This window comes from Plectropomus leopardus, chromosome 10, assembly GCF_026936395.1.
Source record: "Plectropomus leopardus strain MGB_pleo_1.0 chromosome 10, ASM2693639v1, whole genome shotgun sequence".
Taxonomy (NCBI): Eukaryota; Metazoa; Chordata; class Actinopteri; order Perciformes; family Serranidae; genus Plectropomus; species Plectropomus leopardus.
In genome coordinates, this window is record NC_142185.1 from 28231769 (window position 1) to 28259276 (window position 27508).

The following is a 27508-nucleotide window of genomic DNA, read 5'->3' on the forward strand; positions in this document are numbered from 1 at the left end:
GGTTTCACTTCAGGAAAATGACATTTGTCATTTGTCAGTGACAATTGTAAAAGGCAGGTAAAGTGTATTGTGAAATAGTTGGATTATAAGTCAAACATTGAATGAAATATAACATTCTACACCTAATGTAGAGGGGGGCGATTGGATTTTTCCATTGAAGTTTGGATTATTGCAGAAAATAAGCTCTGTGGCAAACAAAAGTTAATGACACCCGTTTTGTGATGATTTTGAGTTTGATTTTTGAACTTTTCTAAACATTTTAACACTCCAGGTTACCACCTCTCAAAGAAAATGCTTTTGAATGGGATTTTTATTGTTTGAAGTAAGGTCTGTGGTCATCACAGGCTTAAGAGACTTTCATGTTTTGTTCTACAACATAAAATACGTCAGTAAATACCCTGCTTCTGAATTCAGAGGCATTTAAATGTCTGTAAAAAGGAGGTTGCTGACAAGTGGCTTCACATCCCTCAAGGTGTCTGCAGCCCCTTAACAAGTCTTAAATTCAGTTTTACGATTGTTAGGCCCTAAAAGTCATTAAATAATTTTAAATTTGAATTTGTTAAATTTATTATTATAGTTATTTGCTAAAGATATTTTATCTAACTTTATCTAGAAAAATCTAACATACTCTAATCACCATTTTCCTACATAAAACCTACTTCTGCATGGGACCACATACTTACCTGCAACCTCAAAGTAATAAGAAAAGATGTTTTGTCCAACAATCAGTTTAAAATTTGGTTAAAAGGTATCTTAAAATGCATCAAAATGCATTAAATCTAAGTGTCACATTTAGTCATGTGACCATGGTGTAGTTTGTTTATAACATCAGCTTTTTACTTCTGGCCGTTTATTCATTGGGAGTTCATTTGTAATGATTACCTCGCTGAACTAAACGTGTAACTACCATAAATGTTTATTTGCTACAGAGCTTATTTTCTACAATGATCCAAAATTCAATGGAAAAATCCTGTAGGCTTTTTGACAAGGGAACCAGGGCGACACTTACTTCCACATTGGCCTACAGAAAAAAAAAAGGTCAACCCCTCAGCACACAATTAGAGCAAATCAACATGTCACATGACTCACCTTGCAAATTCTGGGACAAGTGATTTTTTTTGTTCGACCAATCGAAATGATGTAAAGCACATTTGTAGTAACAATACAATACCATGTGATGGGCTGCAAAACTGCAAAAGAGCCCAGGATGTAAAAAAAATTCTGTCCTATTTTACCTGATGTCCCACATTACCTGACTATTATTCAACAGGCTTTGTTTACATCATTTTAGTTAAATGTATCGTCTGCTTTTTCAAATGAAACACTGAACAACTGAAGTCATGACATGATGTGTTTTCACTGGCTGTTCGACAACAGTAAACACAACATGCAGTCCCCCCGGTTCACAAACCCGGCTTATCCCCGCTATCAACATATGGAAGTGTTTTCAAATCGCTATCTACTAGCAGCAAATGGTCTTAAATCAGTCATTTTAATATCAAAGCACTTAACACTAGAATGATGATTGCTTGCAGGTGGATATCCATGCTGCTTGTCAAGACTGCATTTGAAGAAAATGACTGAGCTCTTATCCGACACGTACAGTACAGCCAGTGTTCAATAGGCAAGATCACATTACAGAAGATTACTTTGGAGTTTCAGCAATTTTCCCAAATTACACTGGCCTTTGGTCTCTGGTAAACTTGATTGACTTGAATGGTTTTCATTAGAAAAAGCCTTGCAAAGGCTTTGCTGTTGATGCTCGTACACAAAACGTCGAGGCATTTTGAGGGTGAGCGGGTGCAGATGGGACACTGGAAGTGAACGGATATGGAGATCCTTTCATGGAAACGCTTCATTGTGTTTTAAGGGAACACAGACTCTGCTGTGCCGTTTGATTTGTGACGCTCATCTGTGTTTCATGGGCCTGACGTTCTCCTGCTACACAACAACTTGGTGCCTCTAAAAAGAACCGATCAGCAATGCTATGAGAGTACTGAAACTATTGAATCAATTCAGACTTTCACAGTCATTGCAGTAGGAAAGTATTGCAGTATATGGTGTTTTGATGCATTCGGTGTGTGTTAGCAATAAAACAAACCTTATGCGATTTACACTCAGTGTCATATTTGAACTTCACCCCACCCTCCCCCTGTCTCTCCTCATCGCAGGAACAAAATCTGAGTAATGGAAATCAGTTAGATGTCACAAAGAGCCTGAGCGCAGACTGACAAGAAAATAGCCATGAATAACATGACCACCCTTATTACCCTTCTAGGAAAATACTTAGAGAGGGATCCAAAATGAAGAGTAGTCCGGATACACTTTCACTGTCACAAAGAATAAGAGCTATTTATCCTGGCTGGAGATGTAGCCTATTCCCACATTCCCATCAGCTGTTTGGCTGCTTTATCCACGGCCTCAAAGCTGAAATCCAACATGCATATCTGCAAAGAATTAAAGGATAGTGTCATATATGTTTCTATGCATGTAATACGTAACCATACATATAAAATGCACACATTAACCCTTTGAAACCTGAACAAATTGGTGATTTCTTCAGGAGAAATAGAAAGAAGGCAAGACAAAACTTAACAAGACATAAAATTAACAAGAAATTAAAAATGAAATAAAACAAAAAATAAAAATACACAAAAATACCTGAAAATTAGCACTTAAAGTAAAAGGGAAAAACAAAAACAAATAAAAAGTACCTCAAAAAGGTATTGAAAATTGAAAAAAAAACCAACATGTATGTAAACTTTTTTTTTCTGTAAAAATTTTTTTTTTTAAATATTTAATTATAAATATAATTTTCTGGACATTTTCCCCATTACAAAGTTGTCTAATAATCCCCTCACTTTTTTAAAACTTAAAAAAACTTTAATTTTCAGATGATTTTCTTGTCATCTTTTACAATTTTCTTGCAATTTTTTTTCAAATGAAATCACACCAATTTCCCCTGTTTTAAAAGGGTTAAATAGCTTGTGAAAGGTGTGTGAACGCAGCATAAGAAAACTAAAGGTTTCAAAGGGTTAATTCCCAAACTTGGCAACATAAACTTTTAAGGATATTTTTTTTATACCTTTATTGCATAGGACAGGTGAAGTGTGAAAGGGGGAGAGACAGGGGATGACATGCAGTTAAGGGCCGAGGCCGGAATCAAACCTGCAGCCGCTGCAGCGAGGACTTACCCTCCATACATGGGGCACCCGCTCTATCCACTGAACCACCGGGCGCCCCATAAACTTTAATTCTGATGGCTCACTGTTACTCAAATGATCTCTACAGCGCACATCTACTGGAGAGAATTACAGTTAAAGTAACACTAAAGGTAATCCTCAGACTTTTAGAGGGTTTTCTTGGTTATCAAACAAAAACTGTCCAACATTACCTGACTTAACCCTAATGAGATTTACGAGGCTACATGAGTTACTTTGTGATGTAAACATCACTGAAGTTTCATGCAGCTGTTATTGTAACCACTTGGGGGCAACATTGGCTTAAATAAAAAAAAAAAACTCCACCAGAGGCTGATTTTATCAAGTTGTATTGTTTGTTGACACTCTTATCAAAGTGACAGGAAAGAACAGACAATTTCACTGCTGAGATGTTTGAATTCTTGCAAGATATCCATGTCAAACTTTTGCATTTTCTCAGTTGAAAAATAAATAGTATGATTGTTTATACCGGAAGCATCCCTGTGACTTTGGGAAGGATACACAGAATCCAAATGGTTGCATGCAGAATAACAAACACTCTCTAATCAGTCCGTTTTCTGAATTGCCTCTCAAAACTGAACTCATGCTCGGGCACCTGTTTCAAAGAACAGGCTTGTTTATCAAAGTCCTCCTCTGTCAACAAACAGAATAAGCGCGATGATGGCTGGCTCCTCAACCCACATCTGATTTCAGCAAATGTGCTATTGTTCAAAGTGAGTTGTGCTTCATTGATTTGTTTCAAGGCAGAGGAAAAATAACCTCAGGGCTTCTACCAGTTAGAAATAACAATGGAGTCCTTCTCTGCTGTTTGTAGTTTTTTGGCCTGACATCAGTAGTAGTCGAACATGGAGGGATTTTCACTGCGGATTTAACTGCTGGTTGGGACTGTGGAAAAGAGAAGACTACTTGGGGCTTTATGTTGGTGTTTTAGATTAGTAAATTATACAGTCATTGAGCTCTTATATTACAGTGATTCAGCAGAGATTTTAAATTGATACATGTCTGCTTTTCTTTTTGGCAACTCTCATGATTTAAACATTTATTGATTTGTTTGACTTTAGAAATAGTCGCTCAATTTGAGAAATAACTGCCTTTTTAAGAGTTAGCTCTATACTTAGCCGAGAAGACTTCCATGTCTGTGCTTTAAAGCGGCTCTATGAGAAATCAGAGTGTATGAGTTGTCTGGACATGGTTCTCAACATGAATGTGGCTAGCAGCTAATGACTTGTTTCCATATATGTTGTGGTTGTGAAATAATCATAAAAGATACCAGATGACAAGATGTTTTCTGTTCATTCCAATGCAGTTGCTCGCCTGCCGCACGCGTCAAAGAACTTCTGAGCTTCCAGTTGTACTTTTGCAATATGTGGCCACGTGAACAAGAGCAGCAGGGTTTACACGAGTTCACATTTGGCTCATACACATAATATTGTGATGATGTCATGGATTTTTGAATTGTTTTTCTTGGCTTGAGGGAACTTTTACAAATATAAAACCTCCATTGATCCAAAATGTCTTATGGAGAGAGTCATAATTTACCTTGTTTGCAGTTCAAGGCTTCCTGTCAAAAGTTTATAGACGTGTCTTTTCAGCCAATTGTCGTTCCGAAGTTGGCAAATATCGCTGTTTTTGCAGTGCTTATGGTGTAACGTCCCCACGCTTAAAGCCACCATTTGTGAATGCGGCTGGACAGAACTGTTCACAGCATCATATACACTCAATCAGTGCCAGCATGTGTTTGTTGACATCCCGGCATTGGTAGCCATGTGCTTTTGCTGCCTAAACTTGACCACATGCAGCTTAATCCCACCATGTGCTTGTGTTGAGATCAGGGTAGTGGCATCCCAGAATTTGAACAGCAGATGCAGAAGGATACCAAGAGCGTAATATGTATACCTGAAGTCAACTGCAATGCGGCAATATGTTACGACTATTGCAATGTACTGCTGTGGATGAGGCCGCAGCAAAACATACTTTAGCCACCTAAAAGTTTACACTTTATTTGAATATTTGCTTTGATTTACATTACACAATAGCTGGTTGAGGCAGCGGCAGAAGTCTGGTGTTATTGATAAGGGCTGTCTCACGGCAAGACAAAGAGGTAAAAAAATATAGCATATATTTAACTACATATCTATATATTGTTTTTTTTTAGGTGGCTTAAAACTAATCAGTTAAGGCAGAGTTTGCTCGGTGCTGTTTGATCATATGTAGGCCTATGTGACGCTGCGTTTTTTACAGATAATGTCTTGTGATTTGGTTTATGGTTGGAACTATTTTTCGTCAACTGCGGAGTCTCCACTGGTTGCCTGGCAACCCCATGGCAACGATAAGACTACGGGAGTTACAGCAGGTTGTTCTTCCGAAAAAACACAACTTGCTGTTTTAACCATTCTGTTTTGTATATAGACTAAACAAAATGTAGCTTTAATGCGCAAATTAATTAGCTTTTGAAGTGACGGAGCTTGGCTAGCTGTGTCCTCTTGTTTCCAGTTTTATGCTAAGCTAAGCCAATAGCCTCCTGTCTGTGTGAGAGCGGTATCAATCTCCTTCCAACTTTTTGTGAGTAAGCATAGATTGCTTTAAAGTACACGACTCCCAACTTTTACTCTTACCAGCCCAGGAATATGTAAACGTCAGCAGCGTAATAGCAGACACACCACCATTCAGCTCACAATCAGAGCCCATTCGGCCCCCGCTAAAAGCCAACAACAATCTCATTAACATATGGAAATATTTGTTGCGGTCAAATACTAGAGACTGTCTCCCCTTCCTGTCTCCATGTGATGTGTGAGGTGTCACTCAGAGATACAGTAGGGGAGGAGACTCTCTGTGCTGAAATGGTTGGTGACAGGGCTTTCATCCGACCCACTGAGGGCTCTTTGTTGTTATTTTGGGAGCTCTCATGGGTGCAATCTGAGAGAGCAGCAGACAGACGGGTCTCATCTTTGCATGAGCACACACACATGCGTGTGCACACATGTTCGACAGAAACGCACGTGCACACACTAACAGGCACCTGCATATACAACAAAAAAAATGAATGGCACTGTCATGTCAATCAAATTGGCTGCTTTTTGGGGAGGTATGTGTACATATGGAAAATCCATTAATTGTCAGTAATAAAGACATAATTGGAATATTTCAAAACAGAGGAAATATTTGTACCAAGCGCTGCAGTGTCATTTGTATGAAAGCCCATTTATGACATAAGAAAAAATAAGAGAAGTGTGTCAAAATAAATTAAAAATAATTATAGTCAGCCAAAACTTTAAGACAATAAGTGGGAATTTTGACTTATAACATAATTTTTATATAGTAAGACAAAATGTGACTTTCTCATTCATTTGGCTTACTTCTGATTTTATTTCTATAATTTCTTATAAGCCTTTTAAGTTTTTTCATGTCTAAATTGATTTTTTTTCTCTTCAGTCTCAATAGTGAAAATCTTCCATTTAAAGACCTACATGAGCACCAAAGTTCATTTTGATGTTCTGTAAGATGTGTTATTTGTGTTATATGTTATTGTATAGTTTTCTGACATCTTAACTTCTAAGCCATGACTCGCTATAGAGAATGAAATATGATTTTGAATTTTCGCACTCCAGGTTCCCTCGTCTTGAGGTCAGTTGGTTTTTGGTTAGACTTTTATGTTTTAGTCAATGACACAGACACACAAAATACATCAGTAAATACCCCACTTGTGAATTTTGAAGCTTCTTATGTGTTGTAAAAAAGATGGTTGCTAACAAGTTGCTGAATAAGACTACAGAACGTCTTTACACCAAACATGGCTTTGCAGCCTCTTGGTAAAGATGATGGAGTTATTTGACTGTGGTCTAGGTTACTTATGGCCTAATGTAGCTTTTAAGTTTAGATGAATTGCATTTACACTTAAAAAATTGTAAATGTGGTTAATTTCATAAAGATTATCAATATCAATATTGCAACCCAATGGCCAAAGTCCTGTGAAGCCAGCAGTTTGGAGGAAAGGAAAGAAACAGAGCTGACCATTATCAAGATGGTTCAAGAAGCAGCCTTTTCTCAAGAAATACAGTGCCTTCAGCGTCAGGAGACGCAAGTCAAAGACAAGGCCAACAAATTCCACAAGCTATGTCCATTTCTTGATGTCCAAGGAATCCTCGCCGCGCAGAGTTCAACTCCGAACTAACAACTTCTGGGCGCGGTGGAAAAGGGAGTACCTCCTAAATCTCCAATGCAGACAAAAGTGGATCAAGGACACAGAAATGCTAAGTCAGTGATACTGTTTTCCTGCGGGATGATGTGAAACCACGAAACCACTGGAAGTTGGGTTATCGAAGTGTATCCAGGAAGGGACAGACAAGTGAGAAAGCTCAAGTTGCTTATGAGTGCCTCGACCCTGGAAGGAAAGGGAAGGTGCATCTCCAAACCTGTTCACCTGGAGAGGCCAATTCAGAAGACAGTTACGCTGTTAGAGGCAGACTGACCCAAATGTCTAGAAGTCACTCTCTGCCATCCAATCAGCTGGTGCATAGTTTCAAATTTACATTTAATTATTGTTTTTATGCTGTATATTTGTCTTTCTAAGCTGTTGAGTGTAACTGCCTCTCATAAGTTTAATTATTATTGTTTGGACTGTTTATCTTGGTATTTTGGTTGGTTAATAGTAATAATCTGAGAGGTGGAACTAATCATCGCAAAACGTGTGTTCACCCCAGAATAAATTATACGAACACCTGTGGAGCATTGCGCCAAAAATATGGCAGAAATAAGGGAACAACGACCATGGATGTATTATGGCAACAGCTAAGCAAATAAGAAACGTGAATAAAATAATAATAAATAAGAAGAATACAAGGAGAAGGAAAAGCACGGAAGATTTAGCCTCTCTTTCAGGATAAGCAGCCTATGAGATACTGCATGTTTGCAGTAGTTTAATATTACAGATATATATTTGTTTTACGCAATCTTAATGCTAGGTGTGTTTGTGTGATTTTAAAGTTCAGAGAAAATGTTTTACAAGTGAATAAACACTTAAAGGAAAGCTATAAGTTATTCTGCATTATCGGACATTTATACTTGCATTTTATTTTTTGTAGTTTGTATTTTTTCTCCTTTTAATTCAGTTCTCACTGACTGGTTTTGAATGGACTAAACCCAGTATTTTAATCAAGGCCTCATGCTTTTTTTGGAGGGTGATACAGTTATATTAAGATAAAGACTATCTTGCTGAAAAAAAACTGCAAGTAGTATAAACATTGGTTTGTCACGCTGCTTTTGTTTAGTTGTTGCAATAATCCAAAATCTAATGGAAAAATCCCACAGGCTTTTTGCTGAAGGATTCAGGGTGATGATAACTTCCTGTTTTTCCTACAAAGGTTACAGATAGATTTTAGGCCTGGGTAAAAAAAATCGATTCATCAATACATTGCAATATGTTTTTTTTCCAATTCAATATCGATTCATAAAATCCTGAAATTGATTATGTCCGCTGTAGTGCCGCCCCGCTCCTGTGGGGGGCGGTGTGAGTGTGATTGACGTTGTTCAGAGGCCCCGCTTGACCCCCAAACAACATCTGTTGTTTATTCATTAAAATGGCGACAGTGGCGCGACATAGTTCTTCCTTATAACACACCCATGGTCAAAATCAGCGCCGACAACATTTAAATCCGACGTTTGGATGCACAGAGTCGATCGTAGTTACGTCGTGCGTGAGTCGGTGTTGAAACACTACAACAATACGACGAACCTGCGTGATCCGACACCGATTTGAACCGACACCGTGCAGATGTTTTGCAACCTGTTGCTAACGCTAAAGCTGCGGATCACACACAGATGCAGGTAGATACATCTGCATACATGTTTATTACTTTTGTCAAGTTCTTCTCAGGCAAAAATGTGCACATTTCTGTACTTTAAATGTATTTTAGTTTTATTTTTAATTTTCATTTAATGAAGAATAATGTAATGGTAAAATAAGTTTTGTTGTCAGTTTGTTCTAAAGCAATACAGATAATGCAGAAGGTATTCTAATAATTAATCTGGGTATTTATGACATCAACACACAAAACTGAATCGATATCAGAGCAACTGGATCAATATCGATTCGAATCGAAATTGAACCGAATTGTGACCCAAAGAATCAAAAATTGAATTGAATTGTGAGGTTCTTGACAGTACCCAGTCCTACTTGATTGTCTGTTTGGAAAGTACATTTTGAAAGGTTATCTATCACACAGGTAACTTTTTTTTTACCAGAATACTTCTGTGATATGCTGAATCTCCGCATTTTTGGTGTCATTTATGGGCACTGTGCTCCAGGCTTTTGTATTCTGTTTGTATTTAGCATAAAACCTTATTATCTCAATGAAATATACTGAAACTAATGTAGCTTGGTTGGTTGGTTTCAACTATCAGTCCCCTCGACAGAAAGTCAAAGTTAATTTTGGACTCTTGGTTATGGTTTGTTCTGCCGTAAGTGAGATTTTGATACTTTGAGCATTAAATAAAAAAAAAAAAAGTCATTCACTTACATTATGGTAGGGTGGCAGTGATGTTTTAGAGGGGGATAATATAAAACTGTGGTGCATAAAACCAAAAAAAACATAAAAACCAAAGTTATCTGCATGGCTAGATACTACTAGAGCTGAGTGAGAAATGATGCTTTTTTTGGTAATTTGGGTAAATGGACCCTTTAAAGAATTAAAAACAGACAAATAAATCAGCATATTCCTCACCACGGTTGTGCGTTTGAAAATTACACTGCATGAATGAAAATGAAAGTCTCCAGTTAACAGCTTAAGTCTTTTTGATTTCACATTCAAACAGTAACAACGATCACAACCTCTGACAGTGTAAGATGCAAAACAAATGTTTAGCCTATCAATGGCTTGTGCCGATAAGATATTTATGGGGTTGACAAAGTTGTCTTTGTGTCTGTCTTGTTGTCTGTTATCACGAGTTGAAGGTGCCTCTGCGGTGGCCTCTGACACAGATCACAGGCGGCTGCTGTTTAAAACAAGTGAGCAGATATATTCCTCTCACTGTGCGAAGATGACCCTTGCTCTTAACCCCCTGCAGCAGCAGTTCATCCTCCAAACAATAACAATCAATTCCCTCCACATCTGACAGAGCCGGAGAACAACTTATAAATGATATGCATCTCCTGCTGGTCCCATGGCAACCGCCTTGACTTTATTGTTGCGTTTCTTTGATCCTGCCAAGCTTTGATTCATTTCTCTTTCACCCTTTTAGCTAAACATATCATGTGAATTTGAAGCTTTGTTCCTGACAGTCCCCGTCTTACCTCGCTCTCTCCACAGGCTCCTGACGCCTCCCAGAGGAGCCGCGGAGGAGGAGAGGAATTCCACTGGATTCAAAGACTTCTCCGGGTTTCTTTTGACTCTTACGCCTGCCTTGCCTCCCCCCCCGCTCCTCATGTTGACCTGTTCCTCATGATCCCCTGCCAAACCATCTTCCTGGCCCTGAGGGACTGTGGCTGCATGTGTGCAAGCATACGCATTACATGGGTGCTTTTATTCAAGACAACGGTAGGTTCCTCTGCATGTCCAGACCTTTAATTTGGTGAATGAGGAGAATGAACTTTGCTCTTATTCATTGAGTGTTTTTCATCAAGTCTGTTGACAGAGCTGCAGATAAGTTGCCAGATTTTTTTTTTGCAAAATTCTAATAGATTCCTTTGAGAAATTTATTACAGGCACTTTGACATGGTTTGGAGACTCGTCTTCAAAAGAGTGTTGGACATGATATCTAAAGGACTTTCACCAAATGAGAGCGTAATGAAAAATGAAAAGTGTGTGTTTTCTCAGTGCCATCTGGTTTCAATCATGGCAATATCCTAAACATGACCAGTTTCTTGAATCAGCTACCCTCAGCTTGCCTCCCAGATGTTAGGCACTCATTATTCCAGTCAGGCCTCTCCGACAGCTACACAAAGTCTAACTTTTGCACCAGTAGAAAAGAAGTCAGCTATGCACGCATTCACTTCATACTCACTTTACAATTGCTCTTTTCACTGTTTAATGTGGTTTATAATGGTCCAGTTTCTATCACAGGTCATGTGATGTAACCTTGTCACTAATAATACTTCAAGGAACGTGTTTTTAAGTGTTGTTCAGCAGTCAGAAAATAATCCAAATATTACAGTTTTTGCTGCTCACCTTAATTTATGTATAACTTGAACCTTGCTGTTAGAATAGTTATCACACAAAACATTGACAGAAAATAGCCTGTAGACAGTAAATGTAACTTCATAGTGACTGGCGTGCTACAGTGTGTTTGAGTCTGTAAATAATAAGGGGGTTGGTCTGACTTTTAAGAGACCTCCTCCTGGTTTTGTTGTTCTTGTCGCTTATGCAACTTTTGGACTCCACTGTACCCCCCTGCCAAAAATACATTTAGGCCAATGTTACTGTCTTTAAGAGGATTCGGGGCCTAAAGGTACTGGTATCTTGTGAAACTTGACAGCCTAAGGCGTCCATTGGTACCGACCATGTTGGCATAGCTTGTTGGTGAGGTGGCTGATTAACGCTCTGAAGTTGGGTGAAATTGTGGTAAGGGGGACAGCTTGCATGGCCATTTTCAAAGGGGCCCCTTGAACTCTCAGCTCAAGACGTCTAAATGACTAAGGGTTCTTTGAGTCCCCACAAGTCTCACCTAAACTTGAGAAGCCTTGTTCTTGTAAATGTTTTGCTCCTTACAATCAAGGTACTCCTTCAGAATAAAGCTGTATATTTTCTGTACCAGTCTATTTAAAGAATAACAAATCATCTCACATACAAAGATACATAAGATGTTCAGATTGTTGTCGGATTGATGTGGAACTGAAAACGTTAACTTTTCATCTAGCCTAAACACCTCAACACTTTAATCAAGTTACTGAAATTCAGGTATGGCTTTCGGTTTTGGTGTGCCATCCTAAATTTTGAAAAATGTCTACCACTGGTTGGGATCAATAGCATACTCAAATCCCCAAATTTCTCCCCAGCTCACTGCTGATGGTTTGAAAGACTTGTAATTCAAAAGGAAATGTGAGGTACCCAGTAAGTCCTGTGTTTATAGTTTTGGAGGTCATTCTTACAGCTTATGTTAGTCGCAGTCAGTAGGAATGATAGCCCAAACTACAAAAATAAGACGTGTAGCATATCACTCCACCAGCCTTCAGTACTCTGTTATTTTGTATCTGTATTTGTGAGTTGGCAGAGGATGTACTGAGCAGGATACACAGTCCCATAAATGTGTCAGAGTAATGATATCGAGCTTTTACCTGATATGTGAAAAGCCACAACGTAGTTAATTTGCTTGCATATCTTTATTACCTCATGTCGGTTTAAGCCGTTAAACAACATGTGACATGAACTCCAGGCTCCATGAAAGATCTAAAGCTTTTTACACAGCAATATATCTTTTTAAAAATGAATTGTTCAGCATAACAGCCATTAACAAATTAAACTTCTGTATGGTCTATATGACTGCGGGCCTCAAGTCAGCACAGATCAGCACCATATTTCCCATAAACTCCTAACGGCTGCAGAGAGGGCGTCGCCTCTAGCCAAAAGAACCCAGACCTAACATTTACAGCCTTACTATGTGTAGTTCAAAGCTATTAAAACACATCATTTCATAAACTCACACATTTACCTCCATGGACAATGAATAAGAAGAATCTTGTTATCAGCAGTTTTATAGGAACAATTTTTTTCGACTGAACTTCTCCTGCAAACCATGTCCCCGTGCAGATGAAGGCGTGCATCTGGAGCAGATGCACGCTTCCTCCTGCATGGTGTTGCGGTTGGCGGTTGTGGTTTGGAGAGAGAGAAAACAGTTCCTGCATTAAACTGCTCACAACAAGGTCTGTGGATTATCTTGAGTAACTGGGTCGTGATTTTTAGAAAGAGATATTGCTGTTGAGTTTTTCAAACATGTTTTTTTGGCACTTTGAGCACCACAAGATGCCATTATAGTGCCATTATAATGACGAGAGGGCAGACATCTTTATGGCTGATATCTGCAACACTCTGCAACTCACACAAAAACAATATGTATTTTTGTTTTTGGGGTTATTTGTCCCTTCAAGGGCACGCAGTTTCATTTATTTACTTAAGTGTGGCTCTCTGATTTCACACTTTTTATGAGTATAGGAGGTGTTGCATACATGTTTTCTTCTAAGGAAGTTAATACAGCATTTTTAAATGGCCCTGCACACCTGCACAGGTGCTTTCACGTATGTTTGCTAGTGAAGTTGGAGTTGGGCGGAGCTGCACATGAAGTAAAATCACATGTACCAATGAGAATGATAAAGGTGTGAGTTGTGGTGCATCAAAGATCAAAGCCAAAAGGAGTCTGTACATCCCCACAGAGTTAAGAGAGGAGGTCTGATCAGGCACAGTGAGAAAAAACCCACCTGTGTAACAGTACCATGAATGTGTCGAGCCTTTAAGATAGATTTATTTCTTAGAGTGATAAAAAAAAGATGTGCACATCTGCAAAACAGCTCAGTCATGTCATAGATGTGCTCTTTAAAGCAATGCAACAGAATCACTGAATCACTTTATGAATGCACTGAATCTCTGTGCACCCACACGACACTGCAGCAGCTTTTCTGCCACAAGTGCAACATAAGTCTGAGGAGCGTTTGTGACACTGATGGGGAGCTACTGGAAAAAGTACTGCTTTCCTAATACTCTTTAAGGGTCATAAGTCATTTAGATATATTTTAGTATTTTATGTTGTAAGTGCTCATAGTGCAGCATTTCAGAATGAGATAAAATAGATAAGTAAGTAACCGCTTTTACTCTTTTACTCTCATTGTTATAAACACTAAGTAACTTGATGAGGATGATAACAGTGATGAGGACCAATAAGAAATGATAATGACAGACTCAGTACTTGACATGAATGTATAAATCCAATAGACCAACTCACTTATTGACAGATTTCAGCACCTGATGCAGGGTTCCCAATGAACCTTAAAAGTCTTAAAAGATATTGATTTCATTAATCTAAAACTAAGCCCTTAAGTGGTTTTAAATGTCTTAAATTAATCTTAAATAGTCTAAAAAAATATAACATGGGAAGTTTGGTTTGAACTTTTTTTCTAATGTTGCTTTGTAAAATCTCAAAACAGTTGATAACATCTTGGTGGTGTAGGTGTTCCCTGGTTGCCATGGAGAAGTGCAAATTCAACCAAAATTGGCTATTTTAAATAAGATTTGACAGCATGACTGAAACCAGTAAAAGGCAATGTACACGAGGTTCGGTTTATTTTATGCAAAAGTTTTTCAAACGCAGCACGATGGGTTTTCAAAGTTGTAAAATGCTACACGTGAGAAAAAAAAAATCACCAAGAAAACGTGCAAACAAACACTATGTATTTTTTCTATTCCTGTCTCCACTTTAGGGAAAAAAAGTCCCGTTTCATGTTACAATTAACATCTGAATAAAATGTTAACCCTCAATATTTTTCATCCCTCTTTTTTTATATTGTAAAATTGGCCTTAAATTTTATTCTGAGTGGCATTTAAAAAGTCTTAAATCTAACTTTGCCAAAGCTTAAGAGACCGTGTAATAGATATTTATTGTTTTTTTTAATTTATCCTAATTAATCACTGGATGATTCAATAAAAAAAAAGATCTTTCAAAACAAGCTGTGATGCAGATATTTTCACAAATGTGCCATCAAACGTATCAGATTGTTATTGTTGTATCAGTTTTTCCTTCCATTGTGAATTAATATCTGAAAAAACCACAAAGCACTTAGGCAGACAGTTGGAAGAGTACGACCTGGAATTTATTGCTTATTAAAACTCCTTAGCCTCAATGACAACCATGTGTGTAACGCGACAAGTTACAGCAGTAATGTGATCGTTGCTTTTCCACGAGTAATGAGATAAAAGAGAAGAAGCGGACAGTGCTTGGATTAGTTGAAACCGATATGTCAGTGATGAATACATTGAACTATGTGTAGTGTACAATTGCCTAATGGGTTACACGAAACCACAGCTGTGCTGTTTTACGAGCTGAAATTCATCAATATTGGCAAACAGAAAGAAGTTTTGATGTGATGACCCACATCTAATGTCGACTTCTTTACAGTGGAGCTGTCATTACTTTAGACCGTGAGATTGGATGAAGAAGAAGCAAAGAAAAACCGTGTAGATTCGATGAATAAAGCAGAAAACCTTGGACAGAAATGTTATCAGATACAAACCTGCTACAGTACCTCAGTGTGAGAAAGTTTATGTACTCAGGTGTCAGAGCCTCCTAATGATTGGCAGATTTTGAGAAAATGCTGCACGTCATTACGATGAAGTCTTTGAGCGTCGTCGATAATTTGATCACACCTGACTCTAACAACCCTGAACTGCTATTAGTCAAATTGGAAAGTCAATACTGAGTCTACCCTCTGCACAGCTGGTGCAGTATGAGTTTAAACCAATGGAGGGCAGTATGACTATGATGACAGGCATCGTCACAAAGGCTAAAGCCCAAATAAGCTCTGTTCAGCACCCTGAATGCTGCTGTTTGGGTGTATAGTGCATGCTGTATAAAGTAAATGGTGAATTTGGTGGATTCTGCCATTCAGATGTGACACTCTAACAAGTTTGGCTCACTGGGATTATAAGTGATGAATAAAAACGGGGGGAAAAAAGATTAGGTTAATTAAAAACATTTTGTGATTCAACCCCAAAGTGTGTTGCAGTAACATTTTGTAAAAATGTATTTTTCTACACACACTCCTTGTGTTTAACTTTAGTAGGTTAACTCAAAAGTTGTTCCCTTTTACAGCTTTTTTCTTTGATCTGATAGATATCAGAGTGAAAATTCACTTATACCAATATAATATTCCATTTAAAATGTTGATGGATCACTAAAGTTCAAAGACAGAATTCACAGATGAAACGTGGTCATTTTATGTTTTAAGGTGCCACATTTAGACATTTTCTTCTGTTTTCTAAATCTTTTCACCTTTTACAAATATTCTGCCTCCAGGAATAAACTGATCTTTCTGACTAATCAATGTTTAATTTTTTTTCATTCAACCATTTTTTTTTGTTTCAAGCAGTGTTTGAAGAGCAGCAGTGGAGCCTGGGGATGGATGGGGGGGAGCAGAGCCTGGACGGCAGACGGCACCTGAGAGCGAACCTCAAACCTTAGGGTAAGACCCAAAACATGACCTCTGCAGGCAGAGCAAAAACACAAAGAAACAAAGACTTTTGCAGGGATTACTAGGACACAAAGGGGAACCACTGTAGTGCAGCAATTTAAAAAAAATAGTTTCACATGATCCCTGATTAATAATGGGGTTCGGTTGTGTTAATTCACGTCAGCTCCATTTCTCTTCGCACAGTGATTTTTACATCCTCATAAATGTTTAGTTTAATCATAGCACTTTTTCCAGGTCCAACAAATAGCTCAATTTCCTTACTTGATTATTAATTTAGTGTAAAATAACAATACGTTTTCTCATCTTGCACACTCACACCCACACTGAGTTATTACTGTACCTCTTCCTCTGCGTTTCTCTGAAGAGCTACAGCAAACAGCTGCCTGATTAATAAGTTAGGTCCTCTAAATATGGCTCAGAGTCATGTATCTTTAAAAACGACTTAATAATGGTAATCAAGATTATCAACAACGTACCAATTATATCTTTACACTTTCCTCTCTTAATTATGTATAGTTCTCCTTCACCGTGGATAAAAGGGCTGCTTTCTCGGTCTCAGGTGGATTGTTCATCTTAAGTGTTTATGATGGTGTATTTGTATCACAGCTACGCTGCGCTCCCTTAAAGTGGCAGTGAGCTAAAAGGGGCCTGCGCCTCTTTTTTTTTCGCACATGTGAATCAACCACAATGGTGGAGTTCCTATGTTTTATTTATTGATACGTTTTAGTGGGGGAAGACCTAGCGTTCATTATCATAAAGGCCTCTAGACATCAAGTCACACACAAAAGACCCAGCCGTCTCGCTAGTCTCTCACACGCGCAGATCAACACATGCACGAGACGAGCGGGCCGCTTTGCTGCAGCGACTCCTTCGCCAGCAACCATTGGTAGCTTCAGTGACAGAAGCTGACAGTGTCAAAGTATCTTTGTCTCTCGCACATAAACTGTCCCTGAAGCTGTCGTCGTGAGAGAGATGTAAAACACAGGCGTTTTTTTTTTCTTCATGGGGGGAAGTTGTTTTCATTCCCCCCTTCTAGTTTTTTTAAAAAATATGTCATATCTTTTCTGTCAGGGCCCTGGGGCGCCTGGTGGTGCTCGTGTTAGAGGAGGAGTGTAAGCATGTGCAAACCCAGCGGAGTCTGACCATATTGTACCTGCGCTCGTCTTCATCTTCTTATTTTGTCAAAAGCTCAAAGCGGCGAATTTTCAGACAGCCGTGTTGTCATCTGATCTGTGTGAGTGCGAATCTTTAGGAAGACAGCCAGTAGGAACAGATGTGGGGAAAGTGGGTAAAAAAACTCAATATGAACCCTGCAGAGGCCTTCCTCTCTCTCTGTTCAATTATTTAGAGTCAAAGAAAAGAGGCAAGAGTAACATATTTCCACAGAAGCCACTGTGTTCGGCAGGAATGAATAACATATTTATCTAGTCTCATCTTTGCCAAATAGCCGGAAATGGAAACAAATACCTTCAATTGGATTCTTGGCTCTGGTGTTTTCCTTCGGCTGCTGCTGTGTGTACTCATGCAGTCATATTGAAAAATTCCTCAGGACCAAAAATTATGGAAGTGCTGACAAGCAGAATTTTTCATGGTATCTAGATCGAGTACACTTGGCAGTTTCAGGCAAAGCTTATCCTCTCTCGTCTCATGTGATGGGAGGGAGAGAAGGAGAGGGAGCGAGCGCAGGAAAAAGTGCTCACCTATTTAATTTGATTAGAGATTAGAGGAGGAAAAGAGTCACATTTCCTCCCTGGCACGTCTCTACTTGGCGCACTCTGAACCTGATTTTATAAAGAGATGTCACAGCCAAGCACCACGGTAATGCCTGTAATTACTCTGAACTCAAATAAATAAATAAATTTGCTTTTCTTTGTGAAAGTCTGACAGGTTTTCCAACATCCTTGACTGGAAAAAAAATGTGTGTGTGCATGAGCGTGTGCTGTGTTTGCGTGTGTGTGTCTTTGTGTGGGTGTGTTTACATATAGTGAGGCACTTGTAAAGGAGAAATTCAGACAGGATGAAATTTTGACAGCTACAGTATAGCTTGTTTTCCCCTCTCTTCTTTTTTTGACTGTGATAATCTCCGCTCAGCCGTGCGCGCTGAAGGCAAACCTGCGTTTGAGACTGATAAGGTTCGAGGTGCAGCTTTGTAAATAATAAGGTTAGAGTTTCTACACAGTTGCTGGTGCTGCGACTGATCTCGCTCCTATTAGTGACAATTGGCTGTGACCTCACCTGCTCACCCATGCTGTCATCACCGAGGTGTATCTGCAGCAGCAGTAGCAGGCGATTAGATCATCCACTCTGGTCATAGAAGGAGACATCCAGACAAATGCTGCTCTGCTGAACCAAAGGAGGTCTGATGCATGTTGTCATGAAGGCTGGCTCCCTGACTTTTGATATTGTTCAACTGCAAAAGCAGTTTTATATTTGCCGTTTTAGAGGAAAAAAAAGACTCTGGATCTCTAAAGCTCACAAAGAAACCAGCCAATTTGCATATACAGTCATACTATCGCTTGTGGTGGCAAAAGATGGCTCGATTTGAGCAGTGTATTTGTTAATTTTAGCTTTTTAGCGAACTGTTTTAGTTTTTCATTCATTACTTTGGCCTCACTGTTTTAACCCGTTGAAACCTGAGTAAATTGGCTTGATTTCTTTCAAAAACAGGGGAACAAAGCAATGAGCAGCTTAAGAAATAACCCCAAAATTTGCAAAAAAGGCACATGGGCTTGCTATTTCAACTTTTTTTTTTTTATTACTTTCAGCCAACTATTTTAACCATTATCTATTACTTTTACTAGAGACGTTTTAAATGTTTTGACTATGGCAACCATTTATCAATCAGCTGACTTTTAGCCAACCGTTTAAGCTTTTTATCCACTACTTTTAGCTAAGTATCCAAACATTTATCCGTTTCATTCAACTATCTATTATTACTTTTGTGTCGGAAACCATTTCAAGTGTTTATTCATTCCTTTCAGCTAACTCTTAGGACTGTTTGTTTATTTTATTTTGTGTTTTTGCGAACAGTTTCGTTTTCTCTGTTGACTTACTAACTAATGCTAATACTCAGGTGTCTCAGCTCAATTTGTGGATACATAACCTCTTTTTTATTTTTGTTTTTAAATTGGAAATTCTATTTTGAGTTACTCCACAATAGTTATGTTACCCCTGGCAACAGCGGGAGTACCCCCTGGGGTACAAGTAGGCTACCACGGGTTGGGAATTGAATTACGTTGTACAGGTTTACATAAAGTGGTCACTCATCATGAGAAGCAGTACTCAGTCTGTGAATACAGTGGTATATTATATTTTTTTAAATAAACTGTAATAATGTCATCGGGGTAATTTCCATTTGGGTTTGCAGACAAACTTATAATAAAAAGGCCTACTTTACAGACTGGAAAGTGGAGTTTAAAAAGCATGGGTATTTATCAGTTTGTGGACTCCTGTTTTGAAGCCTGAAGGTCGGCATTTCGGCTGTCTTTTTTGGAGCCAGAAGTGAGTTTATTTTGCAGAGGAGCTGGTGCCGTGGAGGAGTGAGGGGTGGATTTGACTGAGAAGCCGTGGACACGATCGGCAGGCAGCTTGTCACTCAAAGCGGCTCACCCTTAATTATGTGGAATTTAAAACCTTAATAAAATGTAAACGGGTGAGTTATAAAAACATTCATCCCCGTACAGTTGTTATGAATGTAGAAATTAGCAATAGTGACCAACCCCCTTTTTTTTGTACCAGGCCGTAAACATGTTTATTTCTGCTGTAAGGTTTGGCATTTTAACACGGTCTATGGAGATTGACTGCTGGAGCCGGCCTCAAATGGTCCTTAAAAGAGCTGCAGTTTTTGCCGCCTCTGTGTTGGCTTCATTTTTTGGCATTTTTCCGGCTCTTCATTTCCAATATCTCCTCTTTCAGTGAAAACCAACCTGAGATTTCATCTTGTTTGTGAACAAGCTTTGTCTGTTTGGTGTATCATCTCATTATATTCATGGTTTTTGTTGCCCTGGCCATGATTTTTGAAGCTTCCTCTTGGAAATGTGCGGCTTACGGTCCAGTCATTTCCTTTTTTTAAAATTCTCTTATTGGCTGAGGGTTAAACACCCAGAAACACCTCAACCACAGCAAAATAGTAGGAAGATAAAGACAGAGAGCAGGGTGTCTGTAAATAAATACACTGGCACACACTTCTAGTGGGTCATAAGTGATGATTGACAGATGTTTTGTTTGAATCAATTCATTGTTTTAAAAAAAATATCTGCATAGTATACTTTAAAAAAGGGATGCCGTCAGTTACTAATCAAAAGCTCTCCTGTAGTTTGAAGTCAAAATCCTTACAAAAAAAATCCTTATTTTTGCCTGTTTTTAGGGTTATCCCTTTGCTGAACCATTAGAGAAAGTGGAAAATCGAAAGGACCATTTCTGTTAAATTACAGTAACACCTTATACAGAATCACAACCTTTCTACCGAGACAACACATCTGCTTTCTCCCTCACCTCCCCATCACTGCCCTTCATCTCTGAGTGACAGTCATGCTGATATTCAAGGCCTTCCAAACCGCTCTCTCCCCCCATCATCTCGTATCTCTGGTCAGCTAGTGTCAATCAGCAGCTCCTCGCACAATTTGGCAACAAATATCATCATGCTCACAATGCCTCTGTATCCCATGAGTCCCTCCGTATGCCACAACGGTGTCAAGCATTCACACCTCTCCGGCAAAGCAGATGTTCAGGATGCTCTTTACCGTCATCGTCAGGGAACTGCAGCTAGCCGTTTTTTTCCCAGACGAAGCCCTGCTGTATTAATTATAGATGGTGAAACAATCTTTAAACGTGTTCATTAAAGACAACGCTTTCTTAAAAAAACATCTCTTTCAAGCAACCACCCCTCCCTTCTGCCCTATCACCGTATTCTCTTTCCTCCAGTCAACTAGTACGTGTGAGGGGAAAGAGAGAGACAGTGCCTCAGCAACCTTGACTGGAGACAAGCAGGAGACACATGCGTGACTGGATCGACTTCGCCTGTGATGGCTGTTAGCTAGCTTTCCTCCAGAAGCCGCCTGCCTGCCTGCCTGCCTGCCTGCTGATGTGCTATTACTCGCTCTGGAAGAGATGCTTGTGTGGAGGATGACACATTATTATCCTTTAATCTCGGTCTCAGCTTGTTGAGCATCAAATTGAAATATCCTGAACAGATGTAAAAACACATGTGAGCCTGGGCGCGCAAGCTGTGCTGCGCTTTGTTTCATCTATCCGTGATGTGAGCCTTAAGGAGAAGCTTTTTAAAATTTCATCACTATTCAAAAGGATAATTAATACGTACCCCCAGGCTTTGATTATGCGATACCCAGTGTGTAGTGCTGGTGTTGCCATAATGAGCCACTCATCAGTGCTCTGCCTGTGCCTCCAACAAACATACAGTTTGCATAAGGTACTTAAGATTCTGCTACGGCACCATCGTGCTTGTGTATGTGTGCTTATATGCACCTGCGTATATGTAGCTTCTTGTGTATGCATGTGAAGTGCGAGTCCCCTTCTAATTTGCAGCACAATGCTATAGGTTAGATCCCACCGGTTGTTGCAGTTTGTTTACAAGAGGACCCCTGTCAGATTGTCAGCAGATAGCTGGGCCCTTTCTATAAAGCCTGCCACTGCCTACACCCACACACCCCTCCCTCACACACACACACACGCGCGCACACACACACACACACACGCGCGCACACACACACACTCTCCAGCTCGTTCCAAGCCTAAAAGCTGGCGGTGGTTGTCAGCGAGTGGGTGCCGAGGCGATGCAGCGGTGAGATGGACAGGCAGGTGGAGACTGACAGGCCATGGAATACGAAGGGGAATATTGGGAGTTCACACATAATGAGACCTGTCAATTTGAATGCCTCAAGGCTTAAGCAGAGAGCAGGCCGCGGCTGACGACTGAGGCAGCCATTGCTTCTCGGGGAAAATATTTCAGGGTAATCTCTCACCCTTGACCCCGACCGGTCTCTAAACAACGCTGTTACCACGGCAATTACTCCGTTGTTGTATGGATGTAATGATGGCTTTTTGAATGTCACTGACAATACAAGCTGTTTTTAAGAATGACCTGCGTGTTTTATAGGGAAACTTATCCGATTTTCAACCACCTTGATATCAAAATAATGTAGGTAGTATGTGTTAATGGACTCTGGTAAAGTTCTCTCTAGATATCCTTCTTCCTCTATGGCGAAACTCTACCATATGAAGCAAATCGATGCAAAACATGTTGACAATTTCGCCGTCTCTCGGGCTGTACTTATGCATTTTCATATTGCCCGCCAACCATGACGCCACAAGGAACACACTTTCAAAGTCAGACCAAAATCCAGTCAAATGCAGTTCCATTTAGTGCCCTGTAAAGCTGTAACCGCGAGATTTTGTGAACAATACTTTGATCAAACGATAAAACCTAGCAGTGCTGATCAACTACAAACCAAGATTCCTACATTGAGTTACATAATTCTTGCCTCAAATGTTTTCAGAAACATGTTTCTGTTTACCGTTTAGCTGTAATACGAGATCTTTACCTGTCAGCCAGCTGCCATTGTTTCTCACGCACAAGTTTGCATTACGTTACCCACCAGCAGGGACATTTATTGATCTGGTGCAGGGCAGTGCATTATGGTAGTTGCAGGTTTTCTACTTGTTGAGCAAAAGCATCCTTTTTCTGTCTTTTCTCTGGTCATGTAGCACATACTTAAGTATCTGTGTCTCTGTACTGTGTAGACAGCCCAGTTTCATATGAGGACTCTCTTTATATCGGTGAAATACAGGGTCTCAAATTATTGCCCACCAAACACCAAATGCTAGATTTTCTTTTTGGCAAGTAAAGTTGCACCAAAATAGTTACACATTGAGTTGTCAGAGTTTGAAACTCGGGGGAACAGGGACTTCCTGTGGTATTCAGGTGCACCTCGTAAAGTTTGAAATGTATTGCTTTGTATGGCAAAACTTGTGGCCGCCCATTATGGTGCATTCAAGTGTATCGGTAATTTATATATGATTTCTTTTGAAACATGGTAAAAAGGCACTGAGCAACTCGAGAAGAAATGACCCCCAAATTAGCAAGAAATGAGTAAGAAACTACAAGAAAATTACCTGAAAATTAACAAAAATAAATAAATAAATAACAAAAAAAGGAAATGACATGGGGAAACGTGTAAATAAAAAGTAAATACTTTTTTCATTAGCTTTTTTCTCTTTTTCCTCAGACATTTTCCCCTAGCTTTTTAAAAAAATCTCTTCTAAATTTACTATTTTTTTGCAATTCATGGAACATTTCTTCCCAAGTTTCTCATTGCTTTTTTCCCCTATGTTTTACAAAGAAATCGCACCAATTTGCTCAGATGTCAAAGGTTTAAGCAATAAAAATGTTGATTTTTGGAAATGGAAACCAGTTAATTATTCATTCAAGAGACCTGTTGTTATTTTCTCTATTTATATTTTAACTATCACTAATTTATGTATTTATCAGTAAAATACACGGGGTGTGATGTCTTTCAAAAACAGGGAAAACATTTAGAAAATGTAGATAGAAAGTCATATTTAAAAAGCTAGGGGAAATGTCAAGGGAGAAAAGAAAACATGTAGGGAAAAACTAAATAATACATTTTTTTAATTTTCTTTTTTCTTTCTTCCTTTTTTTAAACTATTTTTTTTGTACCTCTTACTAATTTCTTGCTAATTTAGGTTAATGTCTTCATTCATTGCTTATTGCTTTCTTCCCATATCTTTTAAAAAGAAATCAAGCCCACGTGCTCAGAATTCAAATTTATGTCGGCTTATATTTTCTCTTCAGGTATATATCAATAAGGGTGCATCTGTCCCCGTCAAACCGTATCCAGGTGCACCTTTCTTGTGTATCGGCCTGACAGATAATAGGACATCACTGTCACAGGAGCAGCATCTCCACTGACTCCTATTCCCTATACAATGTGCTGCTTCTGCTTAAAGATACTCGGGGATCCTGGGCCAAAGTAGTGGGGTATATGGGGAATAGAGAATGTCATCAGAGATTTGCCCAGGGCCTCAGATAGCCTGTGATGGCGCTTTACCCTGTTAGGAATTTAGCATGTTCACCCGGCGCTGAAGTGACACCCGAGAGGGACACTGGGACCTGCTGACAGCAGACGGACCCGCACAACTTTCTCTGTCCTTAAATCCAATTCCATGCTTGACACCAGGCAGAATTAGCTTTGGACAGGTGAGTGATAAGTTCCCTGGGTGCTTTTGCCAAATAGATCTGAGCCATCTTGCAGAGACACAGAGTCTCAGGTTTAACCCTTTGAAACCTGAGCAAATTGGCTTGATTTCTATCAAAAACATTGGAATGAGGCGATGAGCAATGAAAGAAGAAATTACCCCCAAATTGGCAAGAAATTGGTGAAAAGCACGAGAAAAATAACCTGAACTTTGTAAAAATAAATAAATAAATGAAAGTTTTTAAAATGACCTAGAAAAGGTGAAAAATTGTAAAAATGTTAGCAAGAAATTAGTAAAAATCAGAAAATTAACTGAAAACTAATGAAAAAACTACAACAAAGTAAAAAAAACCTTAAGATTTCTAATAATAATAATGATAATAATAATAAGAAGAAGAACAATTATTAAACTTCATATATAGAGCACTTTTCCTACAAAGAATGCAGCTCATAGTGCTTCACAATAAAATAAGTGCAACAGAAAAAACAAGAATGAACAATAAATGATAATAATTACGTTACATAATTTTAAATTTGTGATCATAATAATTCTAAATCCTGGACTTTTTCCCTTTATTTAAGAAAAAAAAGATTTTCTAAATCTGCTATTATAAATAGTGTCTTTTTTCCATATTTTTGAAAGAAATTGCACCAATTTGCTCCAAGTTAAAAGGTTTAAATTAGGGCTGTGTCCATTAATATCTGTAATATCTCGTTAATCCCCGGATGACATTCGTGTCATTCGTGTCCCTAGTTTAAATACTTGTGAAAGGCAACTAAAAGCAGCACGAGGAAAGTGATGTCTCTCCAGGTTTCAAAGAGTTAAGTTGTTCCAACAAAAGCAAATTGAGCTCTAGAGCATGCAGTATCACAATCAGTGTTAAGGATTTCTTTGATAAAGCAAGACAGGCATCTGTGTCTGTTTAAAGCGATGATCTTATCATTTACTAATCAATAGTTCTCCTGCAGCTTAAAGCGGATAAAATATACATTTCCCCCCGTAGAGCATAGGGCTGAGAAAATCATTAGGTTTGGCCGTGCTGCTTGTTTTCAGGGTTACTGCTTTATTGACTTGTGTAAATGATCATTCACCGGGGAGATCTTTTGATTTTGAAAGGATAAATAATGAAAGAGGAAACAATCAGAAAGGAAAATTAAACGAACACACGTGGAATCCCTGATTATCATGTTCCCTTTTCCCCGCTTCTTCCTCTCTCTGCTTTTTCCCTCGTCTTCCCATCGCCCGCTCTCTCCTCCACTTCTAATCTTTGAGTGACAATCGTGGTGATACTCAAGGCCTTCCAAACCCCTCTCCCTCTCTCCCTGCATCCCCTGGTCTCTCTGGTCAATGGGTGTCAATCAGAGCTTGGCCCTCACGCAGATTGGCAACAAGTATCCTCGTGCTGAGGAAACAATTATGACCGGGCTGCGGTGAAAATGGATTCCCGTGTTGACTCTCCACACTGCACTGCTCCTCTCCCGGCCGACGGGGTCCTGCCATGGGAAGCAATTATCGCTAGATGCCAGCTGACAGCCCGATTCTATTGCCAGCGCGATCAGCCCTCGTCCTCAGGCTTTCTCTAGGCAAATAGTATACTCAACACTCAAATCAAACCTCTTACCAACCATTGGCTTCTATCAGAGAAATAGATGGTTCCCTTTGTTCCCCTGGACAATGCGGTGGGAATAAGGCGTATACAGAGGCGGACAATAAAGGGGTGTTTTGATTTGGCGAGCGCTCATCTCAAACTGCTCCATCTCCCTGGAGTCCAACCCTCAGAGAGGCCTTTGCAAGGGTGGCAAAGGAGGAGGAGGAGGTGAAAGGGGATGTAGTGAAGCTCTGTGCCCCAAAATAAAGAAGCGAGAAGCGAGTGCGAGTGAGAGAGACAGAGTTTAATGAGTGCCCGTCATGATAGAGTGATGTTTGTAAACGCTCCTTCTGCCCTGTAATATGGATCTGCTGTTGCATTTATTTTATTGGCATCACACTGTTCCCAAAACACATGGGTGTGGGTTTTGGTTCAATATTGGTAGGGAACCCGTTTTAAAGGGGAGGTTTGGGACCCTCTTAAGCACCAAACACTTAATGTCCTGCATTCTCGTGAGTTTTTATGTCGCAGTTTGTGCCTTTTTGGCATCAATTTATGTTGGTAATGTCTTTAAATTTGTCAAAAGTCCACTGCTAGTTTCAAGTTTTTATTAGAGAGGGACAAACACACATGTTGAAAATATAGAGGGGGTTGTGGTGTCCCCTGCTCACCCTCCCGAAACCTACACCGAAGGTCAAACGACTCGTAATCCTCAAACTTTCCAAATTCACCAAAGATTTTAAAAATCATTGTAAGCCTAACCAGATACTTTACAGTCAGATATGTATTTGTGTAGATGACTCTAGAAAGATATTTTGCAGTCTATGCAAGGCAGTAATTATAGTATATATTAAAAAAAGCAATGAATGCAAAAATTTGGTATATGGGTAACCGTGCTCCGCCATCCAAAATAATTATTAGCAAATGTTATCATAATCATCAATAATCTTAACAAATTGCCATTGTTAACATAATACTGCTAATATTCTATAATATTACTGTTATTGCTAATATTGCTCAACTGTTGTGGGTAGGTATAATCAACCATTGTACAGTTTCTATTTCATTACTTTCAAATGTAGTAAAAAGTGAAAAAACTGAAACGTAACATAAGTATTATCACTAAGGCTATATCACTGTCATTTTTGATGGTTTTTAACTGTTGTATGTCATAAAAATGTCATAAAGACGCAGTGATGAATCTTCCTATAGGCACGGAGACAGACAGTTTTTTTTTTTGAACTTTCAAAAGAATCAAACATAAGAGAAATGTGGAGAGGATGAGAGTAGGAGAAA

The 27508-nt window shown here is 39.1% G+C and overlaps 1 long non-coding RNA gene across 2 annotated transcripts in view; it reads left to right on the top strand.

The window, feature by feature from the left end:
• Nucleotides 1-8783: 8783 nt before the first annotated feature.
• The window catches only part of LOC148188543 (uncharacterized), an 87166-nt gene continuing 68441 nt past the window's right edge, over nucleotides 8784-27508 (top strand). The window contains exons 1-3 of one of the 2 annotated variants that reach the window (XR_015777687.1): nucleotides 8784-9044; nucleotides 10526-10753; nucleotides 16285-16380. This is a non-coding gene — a long non-coding RNA (uncharacterized LOC148188543). The remainder of the gene's footprint in view (nucleotides 9045-10525; nucleotides 10754-16284; nucleotides 16381-27508) is intronic. The other variant, XR_015777686.1, reaches the window with a different exon arrangement.